Below are 9,899 nucleotides of genomic sequence, written 5' to 3' on the forward strand. Positions count from 1 at the left end.
GTGCTCATCTGGTGAAATGGGTCATGTGTGTTTAATCTGTAGATAAATGCAACTCCTTACCATCTTGTCTTGAATTGTATTATAACTGTAATGTCTTCCTTATATTGTAAAGCGCTGCGCAAACTGTTGGCGCTATATAAATACTATGTAATAATGATAACTAGGAGGGTGGTGTGGTAACTTCTGCAGTGCCGCAGCTGCTACTTAATGCTGAGCTCCAGGCAAACTGCTAAATACACATAACATACATAGACGGGAACGGCAGATACAGCCATGCACACCACACAGATCTGTATGGCCTGACTTTAAGCTATGCGAATGAGGCCTAATCATGCACTTACAGTGACTGGCGTTTTTCTGCAGTGCATAAACCCCAGTGACTGCAAGGGCACAGAGAGCACAATGCCCCATTTATACCACAATGCTGGTGATGTGCAGAAAATAAATACAGACATTCTGCATTGTTCTGCAGCACCCTGGATGGCACTGCGGGTCACCACATAGTAGCGTAACACACCATATGGCTGCATGAAGACTTGAATGGAGTGCACATTTTGTACACTGCCAATAAAGTTTAAAAAAAAAAGTAAACAGTGTGACACCACTGACTGCGTGCAGTAGATGAAAGTCCGGTTGCTATGGGTTACTGCACTATGCATGCAGGTACTTCTATAGCGGAGTGTCAGTACATTTGGAGTTACTTTTCCACCATCACCAGATATCTATATGCCAGGAAAATGTTAAATTGGATAATTCCCTTCCTCCCCTCTGCCGCCATCTTCCCTGTGTGCTCCTGCCTGACACTGCTCAGTCTTTTCAAGGATAACATCCTGGCCGGATGCCATACCTACTGTGCACATGTGCCACTGCCCCATTCCTTCCTATGACTGAGACATATTTATCACAGACTCCAGCCGCCCAATGGGGTACAGCATATCCATACCAACATTGAAGTTGTCCTTTTAGGGTCTATTCACACCTAGGTGGTCCATTGTGGTGCATTAATGTATGTTAGACCCCATTCACTCTGAGCTACAACAAAGTAAGCTTTTTCAGTGCTGATTTGAGCTGATCGACTTTGAGCTACAGTGCACATTCTGTCGCACTACGTAGCGCTTCTTTTGGCAGCCTATCAAAGTCTATTGGGGCCAAATCGCTTGAAATCTGCCGAAAAATACTTCATATTCGAGCGACAAGCTTCAGGAGACATTGACCTGCAAGATGTGAACATCTCCATTGAAATGCATTGGTCGAGCTACATTGAACTTCATATGTGAGTGATTTTTGAGCGAAAATCGTGCTACAACGCTCAGTGTGAATGGGGTCTTAAGGCGGCCCATTGTTCCAATGCCTCAAAATGGACCAAAAACCTGATGGATGTCATTTTTTCTGAAGCAGCGAAACACAACGCTCGGTAGTGCATTAGTGTTGTGGTGTGCTGCAATGGCTGTGCATTAGGGAAGCGCTACCATAGTGTTTTGGGGTGCGCCATTAAATATTAAAGGCAATGCAATGTACTTGGGTGCATTTGGAGTAATACTGTGTGTTGAAGTAATATGTGCTATAATAGATACTTGTAAATAGGCCCTTAAATCAATGGATAGGTGTAAATAGGCCCTTAAATCAATGGATAGGTGTAAATGGGCCCGTAAATCAATGGATAGGTGTAAATGGGCCCGTAAAGCCCAATTCCAGGGAAGTAGAAAGTTTTCCATGCAGAGGGGGTGACGCCGCACTGCAAGGCTAAATTGCTAATTTCAAGTGTTTCACTTGCTCCCTGCTCCCCCCAGTGATTGGTGGTCGCCTCTATGCTCCAGCTTGTGGACTCTCCCTCTGTGATCTCCCATATACTGTAATGCAGGTCTATGCAGTCTGCATTGTACTTGATGATGTTAGGGGTCCCTTGACCGCCAGAGCAAAGTAGAGAAGAAGCTACGGGTACCAGTCTAGCAGCCCAAAGGGAGCCTGGGGAAGCGCAGGAGTCAGGTGAGTAAAATCTGTTCCCTAGGCATAAACAAGTAGTAGGGAAAACCTTTTTTTCCTTAGAATTGGGCTTTGAATTACTAGATGGGTGTAAAGGGGCCCTTAAATGTAAGCTCTTAAAAGCCCATGTTAAACACAAACCCATCTCCCACCTTTTGGACATCCTCCATTGTGTCAAGGTTTTTGCTGCTCCTCTGACGCCACTGAAACGTCACCGACAAATACCAAGAGTACTCCATATGGCCAGGCCTTCTATTCAGTACCTATCCTAATACTATACTATCTAATAGTGCCAGTATCAAGCTTCCTGTGAAAGTCCAGATTGCTGATTTCTATATTTGCGCTGGATCTGATAGGGTATTACAACTGAAGCATCAAACTGACAGCCAGACAACAACTATTTCCAGAAGAGGTCAGCAGCATCAGCCCAAATATTTTCCCATGACTGTTGTCATGTCATGTAGAGTAGCTATGCTTTACAAGATGATTGTACATTGCTTCCACTTTACAGAGCTAGTTGTGTACATGACAGGGTGCTCAATCCATAACATGTCATCCAAAAAATAATTAATAGAAGTAATTAGTCTTTTTTTTTTTTTTCTGTTTTGTATTTCTTTGTCGTTGCAGAGTCCTTCATGTTGTAGCATCATTAGACATGCGGAATGATGTGTGTTACTGTTAAGGCTGTTATATACAAACTCATTATTTTACCAGACGTTCATTTTTGACAGGATACAAACAAGTAAAATCGGGGGGATAATTGAATTCTTGTGTAAGGAAAACAATTACTGATAGAATTGACTGCTCTTTTTTAATTAAACAAGATGGAAAAGCAATACAAAGCCTCTCGAGTTCCAGATCACTGCTGTTTTAAAATAATTTGCTTTGTTTTGTGGGGGTTTTTTTCTTTTTTTTTTTGTTAAAGAAACAAGTAAACCTTCCAGTGGACACTGGTATAAATGGCAGCGGGCCCGATGTATAAGAATTGGAGAGAAAATGGTAGGTAATACCTGAGTGATTGCTGATTATTATTATACAGGATGTAATAGTTTGCCCAGTGCTTTACAATATAATTGAAGATTATACTGTTATTATACATTTCAGAATGAGGGATAGGAGGGCCCAGCAAGTAAGAGTTTACAATCTATGGCTTCAATCTGTCATAGAGTAGAAGATGTCAGTTGACCTGGATTGCTAGCAAGAATGTTCAGCACAAGCTGTGTGAATGAAACCGTGTGCCTACAGAGGCTTTCTCTTTTCTGTTTGTTGTTCCCTACAAACTCAGACATTTTAGCCATTGCTGCCCAGACAGAAGTCCAAGCTTTAAAGGACAACATCCACCTTTAGTGGAAGGTATAACTTAAATACTTACCTTCAGCCCTGTTCCTGAAATCTTTATTGCCCTGCCTTGCCTGGTGCCACACAGCCTTTGCACAATATGGTCCCAGCTCCTGCTGCACATGCTTGCAACTCATGCGTGCCTCAGCCATCTAGAGGTGTGCAGACCCAGCCATAGGAATGAATGGGACTGGGGGCATGTAAGAGCTGAATGGCACCAGGTTTTTTTTGCGCAGAGGCTGTGCAGCCCTGGGCAGGACTGTACAGTAAGGATTTCGGGAGCAGAGCTACGGTTAAGATATAGGTGGAAGCGGGGTGGGTGGAAGCTTTAAAGGACGACTTCGCTAAATGTAAAGCTGCCTTTTAATGCAGACCTGTGTCTTTGCCATTCGGGGCAAAGTATCCGGTTTGCTTATCCCCCCTCTCACTGTGCTTCTTTCAGCACCTGGAACTGAAGGATATGGCGGAGCATGTAAGTTGGCCATTTGATGGCGCCAGGCTGATCGGCGCTTTTAACACTGGGAGTCCATTACTGTGTAATCTAGGGAAGCACCGATACCAAGTACCACACTCCAGCTCCTAGACTAGAGAAAAATGCAAAAGTTAGGAGGCAGCTTTAATTTGTAAGGAGCACACGGAGCTCCTGGAATTTGTACATCTCTGTTTTAAAGGAGAACTATGGGGTCAGTGTTTTCCCCCATAGTTCTCCTTAGGGTAACGGGAGGACACAAACTAGCGTCCTCACGTTACGCCGCAGCGGATCCTGACATCGATGTGGAGATCCGCCCAGCTGCGTGACTTCTCCTTTTAATGTATGATTTTGTTTTTATAAATATAAGTGGTGCACCGATACCAGTTTTACAAGTACGGATACTTGCCCAAGTACTCACAGATACAAGTACTGATACATTTTTGTTTATTGTCATGTGACAATGAGTTTTTCAAAAACAATATCAACTAATGATTTCAGGACAGTGGTGGAGCGCCAGAGCCAGGTCCCAGCTGCAACTGCCGTAACCCTGGTAGTTCTCATGAAAATGCCAAGTATCGGCATTGGTATCTGAAAAGTATCTGTGCATCCCTAGTGTAATCTATGACTCTGGTGACTCAAAAGTTTCCATTTGCTCCTGGCAGCTGAATGGAGCAATGTGCGTACGTGGGTATTCAGTTGGAACTGAACAGAGGGCGGTACGATGTTCCCTTTCACCCTGTGCTTAGGGTGGTCAGATGTGCAGGTACAATCCAACTGGCCATTTATGCCAGCTGCTGATTCCCTAAACACCAAGGGTTATATTGTGCATCAAGGGAGGAGCATTGCAGATGCTACTGTGATTGGGTAAGATTTTCTAACATGTCCGATTGCTTCTCCTCCCCAGCAAGCCCTGGTCAGCAATGTCTGTCATATCTAAGGGCAACGTTAGTGTGGCCTCAGATTTCTAAATAGCACTTTGAGGTTTCCTATGAATCTCAGTAGAGCTGCAGCTAACGATTATTTTCAAAATCGATTAGTTAGCCGATTATTAAACTGTGTGAGGCGGGGAGGAGGTGCGGCGTGAAGAGCGTGTGTGGAGCCGCGAACAGGGCCAACTGATCGGAAGCCGATTAATCGATTATTGAAAAAGTTGACAACTTTTTCAATAATCGATTTTATGTCGATTAGTTGTTGCCAGCTGCCATTTAGACTTAGCATAGTTTGCGATGGCCATTAATAAACAATTGAGCAAAGTCTGGCTAGCTGGATCCATTATATTGTACAGAGACTCAGCTCTGTATTATGTGCTTTGAATATAAAAGTGAAAACTTTCTGCATTGGCTGGTGTACCGTATAATATCTTAACAACTGCTAGCACATCGTACTATGAACTAGATGTATGGCGGAAGTAGTGCAGCTGTGAATTTTATGAGATTTTTCCCAGAAAGGTTCCCCCTGGTGTAATTTAAAGATTGTCTAGAAGAGCTGTAATTTGACATTATTCACAGATGAGAGGTTTTCAGTACTACTAGCTGATTGTATCTCTCTGATTTACTTGGTCCATGAATATAAGGGCAGTAGGGTGCTGTCAAATCAAATCGTCCACAAGAATATACCGTTGATTTCTTTAGGAAATACAATGACCTGTTTCAGATCATTGTTGCATTGTCCATCTAAAACTGTGCATTTCATTTTCATTAGAGAGTAGTGTTTGTGATTTAGGAAGTGTAACCCATTACCATTCTCCAATCGCACTATTCTGTTGTGTGAATGAGCCGATTCAGGAGCAGACTGGTCAACAGAGGAGCCTTTGCTATTGGATCAGACTGAAAGATATGGACACCTTATGCTCAATTCACAAAAGATTCACACAATAAAAAGAATCTTGATGTTAAACCAGGTGGCTGTATTTTTCAAATCTCATTGGAATCAGCTGACTTTTTAAAATAAGGATCCATAAACTCACCGGCTATCTTTGTGATATGAGCCTCTTGTGTCTTTATGAAAGATAACTGGGCAATAAGACTGACGGCTAACCAATTAAACACCAACTCTCCCTGCAAAACCGATACTTGGAGCTTCCAATTTCCACTTCTTACCTCCAAATCTCTGAGGATGCAGGGCATCACAATGTGACCGAACCTCCTACTGTCACTTGAATCCAGGCTGGGTTGGGGACTGTCAGTTGATTCCATGCTGCTTTAGGGACAGTCACTTGAATGCAGACTGGGTTAGGCACTGTGACTTGAATGGAGACTGGGTTGGGCACTGTCACTTGAATGGAGACTGGGTTGGGCACTGTCACTTGAATGGAGACTGGGTTGGGCACTGTCACTTGAATGGAGACTGGGTTGGGCACTGTCACTTGAATGGAGACTGGGTTGGGGACTGACACTTGAATCCAGGCTGGGTTGGGGGCTGTCACTTGAATCCAGGCTGGGTTGTGTAGCCTAATTGCTTAATCAGCTTAAATGTCCTTAAATTGTCTGTGTTGATCTTTTTCCTGTGTATTGTCCAGCAATCTTTTTAACATGCCAGCATTGAATGGATGGTGCTTGTCCAGTGGGATTGGGCTGCTTGTCTTTTGCAGGATTGCTATAATTCATGCCACTCACATATTTATAAGCTCAGAATATTCTTGCATTTGCATGTAATTCTGATGAGCTGAAAACAGGTATCGTATGATTGCTTTTAGAAAGGATTAGAAAAACCATCATATAATAGTGCAATAAGCAGGCTGTGTCTGCCTACGTCTGTCAAGAAAAAACAACAATTCACACATTGGCTTTGCAGATTCCGTTACTTTGTATTAGGGCTGGAGAAATCCCAGGAGCCAGGTAACCAATGCTCATTAACAATGATAGCTGGCGCCACATTTTTTGAGGTTTTCTCTAATTTTTGTCAATGGAGGGGGCTCCCTGATTGGGACAGCCTGGCTCCTTAATTCTATACTAATTTGTCCACCCCTACCTTGTATTGTGCAGACCTCAGCTACTGATACTACATGCTAAGACACCAGAATACTGAATATTGCCTATCCTGCACACCCAGCACACCCGTGGATATACATATTTAGATGTCCACCCACTGCTGTAAATTAAAGTTTAAACATATGATTATAAATTAAAGGAAACCTATAATGTTTTTAATCCATTTTTTGTTTATAAACTGGTTTTATTTATTTCTAAAAGTATTTGTATAAATCTTGTATATATCTTTATTCATAAATAAATATTTCATACATGGCGAACCGATGGCCATTTAGAGGGCAGAAACCTAGCACTACCTGAAGACTAATATAAGCCCAACTCCCGCCATAAGGCTGGGTTCACACCAGGGCGTTTTTCAGCGCTGAAAAACGTTCAAGACGTGAAATGCTACTAATTGCTACGGGTATGGTTCCCACCTGGGCGTATTTTAGCGCGTTTTGTCGCGCTGAAAAACGTCCTACGTGCGAAAAAGTACTTGAGCTTCTTTTTCGCGTGATGGGGCAGATTTCAGCGCGTATCCATTGGTATTTCCGAGTGTGGCTCGGGGTTCATTTCTGTACCAAAGCGGTAACCCAGAGCAACACTCGGGAATACAGCGTAGGTCTTACCTTGTCCGCGATCCACGCTGTGTTCTCCGGCCGCTGCCAGCATCCGTCTTCCGGGTTCCGTCCCTTGCGAGCGTCCGCGTTGCAGGGGGGCGGAACCGGCAGGAAGTTTAAAAGTTAAAAAAGAAAACTAAAAACAGAGAAAAAAATGGAAAAAATAAAACCGCCAAGGAGGTTAAAAAACGAGCGTCGAACGCGCGTTTCATTGGACAGAAAAACGTGCTGCAAGCGCTAAAACGCTCATATAGCAAAACGCCCAGGTGTGAACCCAGCCTAAAGCCTGGTTCACACCTGGACATTTTACAGCGCGTTCCTACGCTCTGTAAAACCCTCAACATGTGAAAACCAATGACACCTGGGTGTTTTACAGCGCGTAGGAACGCGCTGCAAAACGCCCAAAGAAGTACAGAAGCTTATTTGGGGCGCGTATCCATCGGGATACAGCCAGGTAGCCCTTGGAAACGCGCGTTTGTCGTGCGGTTTTTAACAGCGAATCGCGGTAAAAACGCGCGGCGACAAACGCGCATATTCTAAAATTACATTTCATCAACTTATGTTAATCAACAAACTAGATACCAAACACAACCTAGCACGTACAGGGAAATTTTTCAATACTTGGTCGACTTACCTTACGTCCAAACTTACCACAGATCAACTGAGGGATACCATATGGATCTTCCAACACTCCAAATGGCACCTGTTGGCTAAATCAGATGGCTCCTTAGGAGATCTCGACGTCCTCTGATGTTCTCATCATTTTTCATATACATTCGGGGTCATGGTCAGATCCCGTCAAACTACCCTATAACTGTTCTAATGTCCCTTTTAATGCCATTTCTCCTTCCTCCTATTACTCTGGTCCCACATACTCTATTCTGTTCCATTCTGAAGTCGCTTTTCTGTTTTGGAGTCGTATACATGGGCAGATTACGGCTGTTAAATACACTGTCATGGCCGATGCATAGTGCCTGTTTTGAAGTATATACGTTCTTGGAGATATCCATGAGTACGACATGCTGCTTCTTTTTTTTTTTTTTTCTTTCTATCTGTTATGTTATTTTACGATATATTGTCGATGATTCTGTCACTTGCACAATTCATTTGATCTGTCAACCTACATTTTCAATAAAAATTAACTTGCGGAAAAGTTGAGCTCTGCATATAACACCAGCTGCTGATCTCTCTGTTTCCCCTGATCGCTGTGATATGTCGTCTTCACAGAAGGTGATCTCTGCTTATACATTTTTTTTTTAGCAAATAATTTTTATTGGTATATAACACATCAACAAATGCAATACAAGTATAGCCCTCCGAGGGGGCGTACAAGAGTACAATTTAAAAATGAACAGCAGACATCTAAGTATAAGGTTTATAACCAACCGATAACCAAACACGATCATAGTAATAATCTAGTTGCAGTTCCCCATCTCTAACAGTAGCCGAATGTCCACACCCCCTAAGTGAATCATACGATGCGACTGAATTAACACTTCTAATAATAAGTTTGGGGGGAAAGGCATAGATGTCATATATAGTAAAAAAAAAAAAGATAAATAAGTACAATACAATTATAATAAAAGGGAAAACCAGACAGGCTTCTCTAGTGTTAGAAAGTGCATCACCCAGGAGGCCCTACAGAACATCCAACGGACCCAGAGATCCTGCTATCTTGGACTTTAGGTACCACTTCGTATATTGGAATAGCGACATTAGATCTTTTAATGGGCCCAGTGGTAACTCCGCCAAAAGGAATGTGGACCAGGTGTTGAAAAATTTGGACGTGTGCTCATGTGTGGCTTGGGCCTCTAATTTGTCAAGTGACATCAATTTGTGAAGGAGGTCTTTCAAAGAGACTAAGGAAGGAGGGGGGGGGATGAGCCAGTTTATCAAAATGGTCTTCTTCGCCGTCAACAGACATAGATGCTCCCATCTAGAGAGGCATCTTGAGGAGCCCGTGGAGGCTGTGGAGATGGACGTGGGCAGAGAATGGAATAGACATGTGACCGGTGTGTTTGACCTCCAGGGTCCCTGCATGAGCGGACATATAAGACAGGACCGTAGACCAGAAATGTTGAATCTTGGGGCACAGCCACATTAAGTGGTCCAGATCGGGGTACTGGGCATGGCACTTAGGGCAGGCAGTTAGCCAGTGCGAGGGAGTACACGTGTATCTCAAATTGAAAGCCTAGAATGCTCTGTGAATTAATTTGAATTGAATCTCCCATGTTTCGGAAATGATAGCCTTCCTAAGCGAGAGCCATCCGTCGGGTAGCAAATGGTCTGTTTCCTCCACCGGTAACTGGAGGAACCTCGCCCATCTATGGACATGGTTGGGAAACACGGAGGGGGGGTCATGGCATATAGATATCCTGATGTCCGCCAAAAGGGTGGAGAGAGAAACCTTCTGGGTCGGTGAAGCCAGGAGCCTATAAAAGGACGTGTGCGTTACCATAGACCACGGGGTAGGGAGCTTAGTACGGATAAAGTGACTCACTTGTGCGTATTGTAAAA

The 9,899-nt window shown here is 43.5% G+C and overlaps 1 protein-coding gene across 1 annotated transcript in view; it reads left to right on the plus strand.

Annotated features, from left to right (window-relative positions):
* The window catches only part of KDELR1 (KDEL endoplasmic reticulum protein retention receptor 1), a 29,077-nt gene that overhangs the window by 662 nt on the left and 18,516 nt on the right, over positions 1-9,899 (plus strand). The window lies entirely within an intron of this gene.

The sequence above is a fragment of the Nanorana parkeri genome, unplaced genomic scaffold, assembly GCF_000935625.1.
Source record: "Nanorana parkeri isolate BGI_ZX_2015 unplaced genomic scaffold, ASM93562v1 scaffold103, whole genome shotgun sequence".
NCBI classification, from domain to species: Eukaryota; Metazoa; Chordata; class Amphibia; order Anura; family Dicroglossidae; genus Nanorana; species Nanorana parkeri.